The 13,277-nt window shown below is 41.3% G+C and overlaps 1 protein-coding gene across 11 annotated transcripts in view; it reads right to left on the bottom strand.

The window, feature by feature from the left end:
- The window catches only part of LOC135490689 (plasma membrane calcium-transporting ATPase 2-like), a 91,438-nt gene that overhangs the window by 50,300 nt on the left and 27,861 nt on the right, over nucleotides 1–13,277 (bottom strand). Inside the window, exon 1 of one of the 11 annotated variants that reach the window (XM_064776037.1) lies at nucleotides 907–1,539. The exons of the other annotated variants lie outside the window; for them this stretch is intronic. The gene's annotated coding sequence lies outside the window, so the exon portion shown is untranslated. Of the gene's footprint in view, nucleotides 1–906; nucleotides 1,540–13,277 lie in introns of those variants that run through there. 11 annotated transcript variants of the gene reach the window in all.

The raw sequence follows: 13,277 nt of genomic DNA, 5'->3' as shown, positions 1-13,277 counted from the left end.
TTCTTCCATAACTGTATCCCCTACTTTCCTGATCGCTCTGCTAAAAGCACATCATTTCCTGACTCTCCCGAGCACACCATAAAACAAACAAGATTTGTGACATCACAATGCGAAGATAGAACCAGTGACGTCATGTGACATCTTATATAACTGGCCAGTCCTACTTCTTCAATCCATAGATCTAACACCCACACAACAACCACTATCACGGAATAATTCAAAAGCATTTCCAATTATCACATTGGTTTAAGATTCAGCAACGATGACTACTGTTCAGAAAAATATACTATTTTAAAATCAGACCATTCGTGTACAGATGCCTTTCTCATAAGACAGGATTCACTTTTGCCGATACAGCAATTGGTTCCAAAAGTGTGATGTCATGATTAAGTTTCTTTTCTAGGAATGGCGATTATCATACACAAACAGCTTATCTCAGAGAGGAAAGCGTTCCATCACGTTTTCAGCCAAGGCATGACCAACAATTTTCTTCTGTAAAGTGGAGGCAGGACAGACATGCATGCTATTTCTAGCTTTATCGGGGTATTTTCAGTTTTTGGTGAATATTCTTAGGACCAATGGGGTATTTCTGGGATCGACGATAGAATGATTACGATATTTATACATTTAGGATTAGTTTCAGATTGTGTCATCCATTTACTAAATAAAGCATTACCTTCCTTACATTAAGAGAGATTTTATTTTCAATCAGATGAAGCAGTGGGAAAAATGGTTGTGGGAGGCAATCCCAATGAGGATTTATCATCATGCTTTCTTATACTGTACATTTTTTAAATGGACCAAATTTGCCGATCAGCAGGATTTGACAGTCAAGCCATCAAACGGAGTGAAGTCATTACACACGATTCAACCCTGTCCAACTCAAAATGAAAAGGTTAAACTCACATTTAGCAGAAAGTAGAAACTGCCCAGAGGAATCCAGGAACGTTAAGAGGTCGTTAGATTTTCGCTGGCCTGGAATCACCGGATCACAGATCTTCAGAATTGTATGAATAGCCCTTATTAGATATCCATGGCGACCGTGCTGCCTATACGCCAGTCGTATGTCAGCGAGTACATATCCAAAATGTCCAATATTATAGTCCTACGTGCTACATAGCCTTCACTAGCAGGAGCTATCACATCAAAAACATCCCTGTTTTCGATACCAAAGTGCACCTCTCTAAAATATCCAGACGTGAAAATGTCAACTGTTTGCCTCAGAGAATTCCAGAGCGCATACGAGGAGAATACTCCATGACCATAGCACAAATTGCTCCACACAGCTCCTACATTACATGACCAATATATTGATCCAAATATATTTCCTCGTAGATGATCAATGTACAGCGAAATGTCACATCAATACTAGAGACAGCGTCTACTCCCACTCATAACAAGGCGGTAATGTATGCGGGGTGATATCAACCCGCCAAAGACATAATCCCCAAGTTCGATGGTCAATTAACACACAGTGATGATGTCCAAGACATTCTATGTACAACTTGGCGGTCGAGGAACAATCCTACCGCAATTAGCAACGAAATAAGGACCAGACTATTCTAACCGTCTCTGATGGCTAGATCCTCCTTCCCAGCATCCTTTGCAAGACACCCTGGTACCCAGGCGCTCTATGTAAATCGTTATGACGCTCATTCACTTCTGGATGCTAATCCACGGGGAGATGTTAGGTTTTTAAAGGTGCATACTTCGTACCAACGTTAGGATTGAAGGATGCAGTCGTGATGGCGATTGAAATTGACATCGCCAGCGCTTAAACCGCCGCCATAATTACATGGCACTGATCATTATGCACGGCCTAATCAATGTAAAGCGGGAGACTGCACCGGTGCCATGGCAACAAACTGAATCATTTCTTCTCCGTAAACCACCTTAAGGTAGTAATATCACCACTCAAAGAGAGGGGAGACAATGTTGGCGACATTTCCCCACTGTAAAAATTAACCTGCCGTAGACTATTTTTAAGTTTAACCATCAGACATGATGAGCTTGGGCATGTGTCAAATTTTTGTGAGTACATTAGGAGAGTGGTGTCATGATAAATTATCCTACATGAGGCGTAAGACATGGATCACTTTCAGCTTAGATTGCTGTACAGGGCCGCAAGAAGAAGCATCATTACATTATATCATGGGTGAATGAAACCATGACAAAGTTAGGTGGTCAAGCACGATAAAGAAGGACTGATCGCAGTTGTGGGTTGTCTACTATCTCCCGACTACCGACTGCTGTAGCTGTAGGACACAGTCACCATTCATCCTGCAGTAGATCAGTCCCTAGGAACACCAGATGTATGAATGCATTGGTGTGACTATGTGCGACGAGAAACGAATCACATTTAGTGTTTGTTAATCTTGATTTATACTCCTTTGCAACAACAGAACAATCGTTCGACAAATGTATTGTTTCTTCCATATCATGTGCGAACATGTACCACCCAAGAACACATGCATTCTGCAGGGTGTGTCACCGTAACAAAAAAAAGCACAACAAAATTTTGGAAATATGATGACTATTTTATTGGTGAATATTAAATAGGTTATGATTCATCGCACTCATACAGAATCTATAATTTCCATACCTATTTTCTGAAAAGAAAAAAGTTGGACAACTGAGCATCTTAAATGTCAAACGCTCACATTTAGATAGATACTGTTTTCGTAGATATTGATCACGGGATAAGAACACATCATTTTACATACGGCTCAGGTTTGTATACATGTTCATGTACACATCACATGTGTATGTCATGCATGTGGGCATGTTAAAAAGTTGCTGTGAGAAGGTGACCTTTTCAGATCATGTATGCCTTGGGCATGGAGTAAAGACATGATAAACTGTACTATGTATTTCATCAAAAGACAAAACAGTGACAAGAGATAAGACATCTTGCGTTAAAGGGATACTACAGGTAGGAGCATGGTGGGCAAGATTCAGTAGTACACAACGTTACCAACAGGGCGTCTATAAATCACAACTTTTATCCTTCTAAATATGCGCAAGACCATGGCAACTTCATGGACAATGTTGCAAGATTGGGGTTCTTTAGCCTTGAGTGTACATGCCATGAGGTTCAGACATCTACAGCTCTCATCAACCATGATCACTGCGTGTCGATCGGAGCGCAATGGCAATCTTACCGCAACACGGGTACTTCCATTAAGAGCTGAGATTGATCCATAGAAATGGCTGCCAGCAGTTCACAGGATTGTTGGCGCGCTATCATTATGCCTTAGTGGTATATGGAACAGCAATAAGCAAGCCGGGTTTATGGTTCGAAATATTGGCAATGCGACCACTGTTTCATTGGGTGCTGCACCCAGTCAAGAATAAGATCGATATCTGGGGAGTTTTTGCAAATCCCCCGAAATGGCTATGTGAACACTTAACACAATGTTCAACTTTGTCATCAGGAGGTCAGACAATGATATAAGTTTGGGGGATTTGCTTATATCACCATGTAACAACTTCATTTAATGCCATCTTACTCAACCAGCTGCCACCAAAATTATTTCATGTTCATACCAGCTTTTGCAAGGATAGGATCATTACAGATGGAAACTTCAGCCCTGGGACCATGTTTGCAACAAGCTGGCACCCCGTCCCGTAATCCTTCGTTACATTATGAGCCCAGTGAGCCAAACACACATCAAAGCATCGTCACCTCCTTTGCACTCAATTGATATTCAGCCAACATTTCGCTGGATGCTTAAATCAAATTAAATAGCGACATTCATGAGGATGAATAGCCGTCCTAAGACATGACAAGTCACACAGAGAATGAAATGGCCAGGGCCATTGTGCTCACCTCATGTGGAGGAAAGATGGATAAAGAGCATGGTATTGTGTCATGTAGTGTTAGGTTTGATGTAGGTCCAAGCAATTACAATTTCCCCAAAATGGCCAATTTACAGTACATTCGACCTCTGTGACCTTGAAAAGTAGGTCAAATCAAAGAAGACCCGGGTGACACATTGAATGGTTGTTAGAATTAGATGTACCTATGATATAAAATTGGTGCCAATCGGGCAAGTCATTACTAGGAATAATGGCATTTTGAAGAATTTAGGATTTGGCCCCCTCCCTGGAGGCCAAACGGCAAATCAGATTGCACCAAACTTCGGTACCTGAGATCACCTGACCAAGGGGTACATTGTGTACTTAATTTGTGATCAATAGTCATTGCAGTTAAGAAACGTGCCATAGTTACGGCCTGACGGCGAATTTACGCCATTTGACCTCTGTGACCTTGACAAGAAGGTCAAATTAAAAACCTGTGTGACATATACTGTATGGTGGTTAGATGTACCCATGATATCAAATTGGTGGCAATCGGGCAAGAAGTTAAGGAATAATCACATTTTTAAGGTTTTTGGATTTTGCCCCCTGGTGGTCAAGTGGTGAATCATATTGGACCAAACTTCGGTCCCTGAGATCACCTGACTAAGGGGTAAATGTGTACCAAATTTGGTATCAATAGTCATTGCAGTTTAGAAACGTGCCATCGTTACATCCTAACGGCCAATTTACACCATTTGACCTCTGTGACCTTGAAAAGGAGGTCAAATCAAAAACCTGGAGGATATATGATGCACCTTTGCTAGAAGTACCTACCATATTTTTTTCAAAATTTCCCGACTACTATTAAGGGAGATATTGCATATTTTCACTTTTAACGTTTGGCCCCCTGGTGGCCAAACCATGAAACGAATCGGACCGAAACTTGGTCTCCAAGGTGTCATTACATAAGGGTACATGTGTACCAAGTTTCAACTCAATAGCTCTAACAGTTACGAAACGTGCCCTGCTAACGGACGACGGACGACGACGGACGACGACGACGACGACGACGACGACGGACGACGGACGCCACGGTATGGGATAAGCTCACCTCTGCTAAGAGGTGAGCTAAAAAGGAAGGGAGTCCCAGGAATGCATGATCAGGAAAACATCTCAAGGTGTGACACGACATGTTTGTAAAATGAGCCAGCTCTTTCAAAGTACTGTTAACCTCTCGGAACTGTTTAGTCATTGACAAACAGTGCCCAGTTCATTACATGTGCTGTACTGTATGTTTTTCTACAGAACATTTTTTAGGATTTTTTCCGTACTCTTACTCGTAATCTAATGCTCAATACAACAATACTGAGTCACTAAAACCAATGGGACTTATATCCAAGTCATCCGCATCTGACAGTTCTGTAGGGAATAAGAATTTGGCTGTATTCCTTATTGATTCTGATGTGAATGATTCATGGCATACTAGGACTCAGGTTTTGAATTAGGCCACACAAGTCTATAATTCTGTCTAAGCAATTGTCTAAAAATCGCCATCCTATCCTGCTCATGATTCAAATTCGTATTCCTATTATCTGAAATTACACTGTTTCTCTGGTTAGAGGAAGAAGGGACAGCCATTCTTTGCCTTTGAGGAAGAAATGATGGTGTTTCTTTGGTTTAGAGGAAGAATGGACAGCCTTTCTTTGGTTTGGAGGAAGAAATGACACTTTTTGTTTTTTTAGAGGATGAACAATGGTATTTGGTGTGTTCTGCCAGTGCTGAGACATCTGCTGCAAGAAGTTCATTCATGAGATCAGAACTTTCCTCTCCTACTCACATCTGACTGATGCCTTAGACTGTCATTAACCGAAGCTATTTCCTACATCAGAATTCCCTTGATGGCACTTGTGATCAAGCAACTGGCAGAAAGGAGACATACGTCATTCAGATATGCAGAGACGACAGCAATACTGCCATAAATTGCCTCAAAATCTATGGAGGAACGTTCTCAGAAATGATAACCATTACAGTGAATTGTCAAGAAAGAACTGCATTCAAACAAATCCCCTTTTTTTGATTGAAATTTCTATTGAGAAGTTCTACTTCTGCCTTTAAACAAAATCTGAAACCTTTTTCCCAAAGGGAGAGGCCAAGGAGGGATGGATTGATGTTTAAATGATGTCTCAATCACCAATGAACTGCTAATTTTTTCAATTCAAAATGGAATTGTCAAAGATGAGAGCAACTGCCTTGCTTCATCCTTGAATCAGACCAGGATACAAGTCATGATTTACAGCCACCACACCTCTGCAGTCCCAGAGCAGAGGAGATCATGCCTAAGGAGTTTAGCTTTCAACCAGTGCAAGGCCAGGGCAACTTATCTAGCCGATAAATTATGCCAGCGTCATGGGATGAATAAGACCAAGTATCATTCATTTATGGGTGTCTGTTTATTCCACGGCCTTGTGACATTAGTTCCAGGCTATCCAATAAGGTCAATCTTTGCTACCCAGGGAAACTGGTCTACATCAATAACTTGGTTAGCCGAGGTGGTAGCGTGTGATTTACAATCTGATGGTCATTCAGGAGATGAACAAAAGACCCACAATGAAAACCCTGTGGAGTTACCACCATACTTGCTTGCACATAATTCTGAGATCTTCTCAAATAGCTGAACTTTCATTTCTTCTGAAACAGCAGCACCAATGGACAAGATGTTCTACATTGACATCCTCCTCCCCGACCATCATCAGTGTTGTGGCAAGGATTTTCCTTAACAGTAAGCTACCCTGGAAGTACTGCTAATTGAGGATGTCTTCTGTGTCTGAGGGAAAATTATGACCAAGCAAGACACATCTTCTCTAAAGGCAGGGAATCACTGCCGGGTGACAATATATGACTCCAGGCATAATGTGTAAGCCTGTCGTAAATCGCTACAGCTGGGCTTTATAGATAACAGAATTTTGATGATCTATTATCAGCAGTGTATTAGTCTGAACATCTCTGACAGACACAATTTTAGATCTGATTTAATTTTCATTGATTAGAGGAAAACCATAATCAATACTTAATCTAATCAAATGTGGTGAATAGGACCTACCTGATTAAGTGACAACACATTTGGCGAGATTGAATTCAGCTGAACATGTCGGTCCAAATCGCGATTCAGACAAAATCTGTGAGCCTTCTATAGCCATCGAAGTTGACTGATCTACATACAAACCTTGTCAACTGGCAAGGAGGAAACCTGAAGTCTGTCACATTTTATGTTTTATCAGCTTGTTATGGGCTTGTTTTCATTAAATCAATGGCTTTTTCGGACAGAAGTTTCCTAGAAATCATCACATCTCGACCAACTCCTGACCTGCGTTATCAACTTCTGCCAAGAATTCACAGTCATCTTGAAATTGAACAAAAGCTTGACGTCAGTCATTATCCCCTAGACAGGCCACATTCATTTTGCACTTCTCTGGCATTCATTGATTGCAGTCATCTGACAGTTCAACTGAATGATTTATGGCCAAGGTGTCTTTTGCTCATCAACCATAATTGCAAAGAGCTGATTGCCATCCGGCCTGTTCGACATCAAATGTCAATACAAATCTGAACGATCAGTAGCACAGAATACTGATCGAAACATAACAAATTTATCTTCTAAAGGTAAGGATGTGGAACATTTTCACAGGTAGTTATAGTTACACCCAATCAATAGATACCCCTTGCCACTGACATCATCTGGGATGGGATAAACTGCATGGGTTCTGCAGGGACAGATCTAGAAGCCTGAGAAAGGGAGGCGCCTTTGAGATAGAGGTTTTGGGGGGTAACTTACCAAACTCCAGGTCAACCAAAGATTAACTCAAATAAGGACGATAAAGGGTGTTCCCAACCCCTGGATCCGCCACTGCGGTAAGTCACACCACAGTACCAATGGAATAAATAAAATATATCACTTCTCTGCTTGGCCAAGAGTGAGAGTCAGCTGGTTGATAATTGTGAAGTCAGAAAGGCTGGTTCTTGAATCAACAGTACGTTTGCTGATCACATCGAGTCCAAGGAGGAGCCTTGAGAGTCACGAGTAGAAACTGCAGGGATCAAAGTAAACCTGCTTTCTACGTGACTCTACAACAATCAAACCATCACGCAACTGTGCATCTTAAATGCTCCTCAACCCAGGCTACTTACTGTTACAAAGATACCCTGCAAGGAGACGATCATTGATCCCTTCTCAAATGACTGTTAATAGAATCTGCCCAAATTAACATGCAAGCATCCTTTTTAAAGAAGGAATATGATCAATGAAACATAGGAGGTCTTCGGAGTCGATGTCTGCTCACCTGTGACCTATCCAATACTTCTCTAACAAAGTGGGCGGAGGAAGTCGACTCATCTTTTTCTAATTAACCCATTAAGACCTGATGAGAATCTGAGATTAGAGGAGCCAATTTCTAGCTCACTCAGCACAAGAGCTTGTTCAAATTGATAATCAAGAAGTAAGCTTTCACTGAGTTTGAATGTGGATGCTGAGAGACTCACATCCTAGTAACAAAACACACATGAACACAGATGATGGAGCACATTTATGTCCTTCTCATCCAGGTAAGGTAACAGCCTTCAGATTCAGGTAAGGCGAATGCTTCTCATCATACTTACCAAAAGCACATCAGCTGATCACGATGCCAGTAGCCAGATTTCTTTATCACCAGTTATTCCTTTCAAATTATGAAGCAGATCGAATGACTTTATTATCCCACTCACTGACTGCACACACATACCAGTTCAATGCTCGCAATACCATGCAAATAAATACAGCCAAGCTAAAAATAGACAATTAGCCCCTGTAGGAGAGAATACGAAATTAATTTTTCATCATCTCTCACTTGTTTAGCGCTCAGCATAATTTATTCCATCACAGTTCACGCAGAGCTTGCGACCATATTCATGCTCAACAAAGGAAGAACTAACGTGCTCAATCAGTAGGTCATTTATGAACATGAAAGATAAGTATTATCAGTAGCTGGATGTTATAACTATATGTATCTTTACACACAAGCCTTTGAGACGGTAAGACCCTGCAGCTGCACACTCTCCCAATAACTGGCCCTAATGACGTGCCAATGGCCCCATCTAGGGTTTACGAATGTAGTGTGAGGAATTTTGAACTACCGGTACTATAAGCAGCTTGTTGGGCTGCCATGATGAAGCAAGAGTCTGCCAAGCTGACTCAACCAGGAGAAACCATGCTGAACACCCCCCCCCCCCCCATTCCAATGGGTTTTCGAAACCCGAGTCATATTCTTACCACCAAGCACATGGCAAGTCCAAAGAATTCTATTTCAGCTTGAGAAACTCCTTTATCAGGGAGATATGATGCATATTTTTCATCCTAAAAGTTAGAGTTAGTGTCGCCGTTCACTCTTCATGGCATTATCGGTTACATCAAAGACAGACCAACAAGCTGACAGTAAGGATAAGTTGGAAAGCTCTAGGAGTGTTACTGGTCATCACTGATGTTAGAGTAATTAGGCCTGGCAGCTCCCAGTTTGTCATCAAAGTAATGACATCAGTGAATCCAGGGCATTCGACACCAGGCATCAAACTTCTCTCAAGAATGGTAAAGGTCAAGTACATGTACGACCGGCTGCAGGAGTTTCAGAAACAGCCACCTGCATTAAAAGGTCACAGTAAAGGAGGAAAACTGGAGGGCTGCAAATTTTTGCTTTGCTGGAAACGGCAACAAAAACTTCTGAGCCCATTAGAGTAGGCAGAAGTGAACGTCACAAGCCTGTGTAGGCAGTGAAGCGACCTTTAGCACCTGACTATAGGCAGCCGGGCTGGTAAAGGTCAGAACAAATTGAAATGAATGGGGGAGTAGAGAGTAAAGGATGTGTATGTACGTTTTCCGGACAGTAACAAAGTTATAGTGATTAACCTTAAGTGACTGATGAGAATGGGAAGGAACAAGATTTAGACTCTTACAAAGATGATTACGGTACGAACATATGACCGGATTTGGATGAGTCTGCATGTACTTCTTGCTGTGAATTTCGATGGTTTTCAAAGCATGTCTGACAGATCAGTGAATTTAAGGCATATCATAAACTATCAGTGACTCAATCATTGATGTTGCTGACGTCATGTACAGGCAACATTTTCGAACTCTGATCGTTGACTGAGAAATGCGATCAAAGTTATCTGCTACGCCATGTATCTGATTGAAAGGTAACTGTTCCACAATGGCATAGCTAGCAACACTGCCCACAGCCCTCCCACTCCATACAGCCCGTCCTCTGAGAGTTGGCGCCAACAGGCAATACAATCACAGCAGGCTTGATATGTAATAGGTTCTATATGAATGATTGGAGTCAAGGTATATCGAATGACATGGATTCCTTCAAGAGTGGTCATGAAATATTCATACCGGGGCGATGAGAGGACGTGTTGGCAACACACAAGGACTTCGACAAACATAAGGCAGTGATTGGTCAATATTAAAGATTGGTTCAGTCTCGGACAGAAGTGATAATATGACAGCTGCCAACAAAGATTTAGTCGGCTGGAGCAGGCAAGAGCCAGGAAGAAATGGCCGTTAAGAAGGAACGTGCAGACTACGTTGTTGACAAGCTCAAATTTCATAGGCATCTTTGAAGGCTTCTCCAATACTTGAAGTGGTAAAAACTTCGAACTGGTGATTGGCAGGGCTAGTCAGCGAAAACAACCAAATTCAAGTTTACTGACAGGTAGATGGATCGGTTTTTAAGTTCAATCCCATCGCAACCTTTATAAACTTGAAGCAAGAAAGTGCATCTTACATGGTTTCTTTGATGCAAGTGGAGAATCACCTACTTCATCAAAAGGAAAGTACTAAAGTACTAAAATTGGCCTTAAACACACTCACTTTCTTGAAGAATGCCAAACACGTACCCACAGAATACCCCTGATCACCAATTTTTGCAAAGCAACAGCATCATTACTTTTTAAAACAAGAACTATTTGAGTTGTGAAAAAAGTAAGAGTCTGGTGAACACACTGGGAAGAATCTGTTAGCCCATGTCAGAGATTGGCTTCAGAGGAGTAAGTGAAACATCCCGATGGGTGATGATACCTTCTTCAGGTGAGAATATTTCTTTCACACCTCACCCTACATTGCTTCCCTTGACCAAAGAATATAAATAGTACAAGGCTTGCCTTGGAAGTCAACCTAAGATGGCTCAGCATCTTATCTTGTCCAGGAGAAGTGATACTCCTAGTCGCTTGTTGGCTACAGCCAAGCAGACTTCAGCTAACACTAATCGTGCAAATTTGGTTCATTCTCATCAAACTGTTATTGAATTAGAATGATTGAACAGCCACAACACAATTATCTAAGACCAAAATTGCCATCACAAAATTATCAAGTGGCAGATTGAAGTTAATTGCGGCCGAATTTGAATGTGAGGAAGCTGCATAACTTTGCCATGTTTTCCCAGCACACATCTCATTCAAATGGAAAGAGGCGACTGCTCGCTAAGCAAGGCGGCTTCAATAACACACACACAAATACCAACTACCTGTAACAAGATCTTGGGTTGGCTCAAAATGTCAAAGGGAACGCGTCTTCACAACACAATGGTTTACTAGATGGCATACCTGAACTCAGGTCTACATGGATCAAACTGTACATGTGCATATTCAGAATACAATAGAACCTTCCTCGTGCGAACACCCGTTTTATCAAATAAACTGTCCGAACATGCAAGCAGGCGTCTGGATTAGAAGGGGGAAACAGGAGATGGAGTTATTGTATCTTCCCAAGGGACAAATCTCCATTATATATGACGTCTTCTTCTGGAGGTTTCACTGCAGAGTTTATTGTCTGTCTATAATAAATACCAGCGACGCCTTACACATTGTAGCAAAACTTGTAGCAGCTTTTTTCCTCCTTTGAGGAAGGATGATTTCAGACAGATTTTTTACAAGTACAATGCTCTGCCTACACGATTCTTGGCAGGTTTAGCAAAGAACTCTCTTTCATCTTACAGCAATCCATCTGTCTCTGAGTCTGCCACGAGCATAATGCAATAATGTAAACCAGGAAAATTTCAGAGGGTATTACTTTTGAGCTACCCAGTTCCTTTCTGAATACAGAAGGAAATTAAGACAACCCACTTCCCCTCCCCTACCATAACCAACTTTTTCAGTTATCACTGAATATAGCATAGCTTTAAATTCAACCTTGGACTTTTCTGAATATTCTTCTCATCAATAATGTAATGGCATGTTTTGATTTTGGGTCCAGTTCGGTTTGTCATGTGTTGCCATAACACACTCATATAATTCAAGAAAGGAATGTTTCAGATCTTTTGCCCCGCAGCAGCTCGCCCAGTATGCCGCCATTTGTTCTGCTATAACACGCCAAGTCATGCGGCAGATACAGCAAGGGCAAAACATTAGCTATTTCCGGCATGTCTGAGCGGACGCCGAGGTGTCCTGACGACCATTAAAACAAACCATGATACGAACATAAATGTCAAGTATGATTCTGGTTAATTCTAAATGCTCGTAATTTCATAAAGCATGCTATGAAATTAGCTGCTAAATATAGCCTGTGCAGCCTCTCACAGGAATAATTTTCACTCTTATAAATTTATAATCAAGTTAAGGAATGACGAGGGTACACTTGAAGGTTAAACTAAGCACAACATCACCTCTACTGCTCCATGTTCAGTGCACCAGATAAGTACTGCTAAAACATGAATTATGAAGTCTCTAGTTAGCAGATGGAAAAACATGTATAATTTTCTTAAAAGTTCCAATTGAGGCAAATCAATATCAAGCCAGCAAGAAGGAATTTTCATCGCCTATTCTCCGTAAGACACTAAGCAAACGAATCATGTCATGCACCAAAGTGTTTCTGTGATCAACTCATTCCTGTCAACCTTGTTTAAAAACATATCGAATTCTGATAGCTAATGCATTTATGCTAAATCACAACTACAACCTCTCAAGCCAACCCAGCCGTAGACATCGGCTTTGTGACTTTCCGCTGCAAACTAAACCCAATTATCTGACCCAATAGAATCCATCAGTAGAGCAAACAACAACCCCACTACAAGGACAACGCTCTGACATCTATTGCCTCACAGACATCATTCTAGGAACGAGGAAATCGAATACAATCTCAGCCATCATGGCTGATGAAGACATGGCAAATATACAGATCCGTTGCATATTGATGCCCCAAGGTTTTGATGGAGACCAGGAACGTTGAGCCATAAACGTCGCCCTGACTTACGAATGGTCCTTTTTTATTAGTGATTTCAGTATCATTGACCGGTGAATGACCTTCAGACTTCTGCAAGTAAACAACCGTTTTGTTTTTCAAATGCTGTAAACCGTGATATTTTGGTGTTGCTAACACTTGCTTCCACTCTTCCGCATAAAATAATTTCCGCGGGTCAAAGGATTTTTTAACAACAAAACCATCATAGCTCTCC

Source organism: Lineus longissimus, chromosome 7 (assembly GCF_910592395.1).
Source record: "Lineus longissimus chromosome 7, tnLinLong1.2, whole genome shotgun sequence".
NCBI lineage: Eukaryota > Metazoa > Nemertea > Pilidiophora > Heteronemertea > Lineidae > Lineus > Lineus longissimus.
This window is presented reverse-complemented; position numbering and strand designations above follow the sequence as displayed.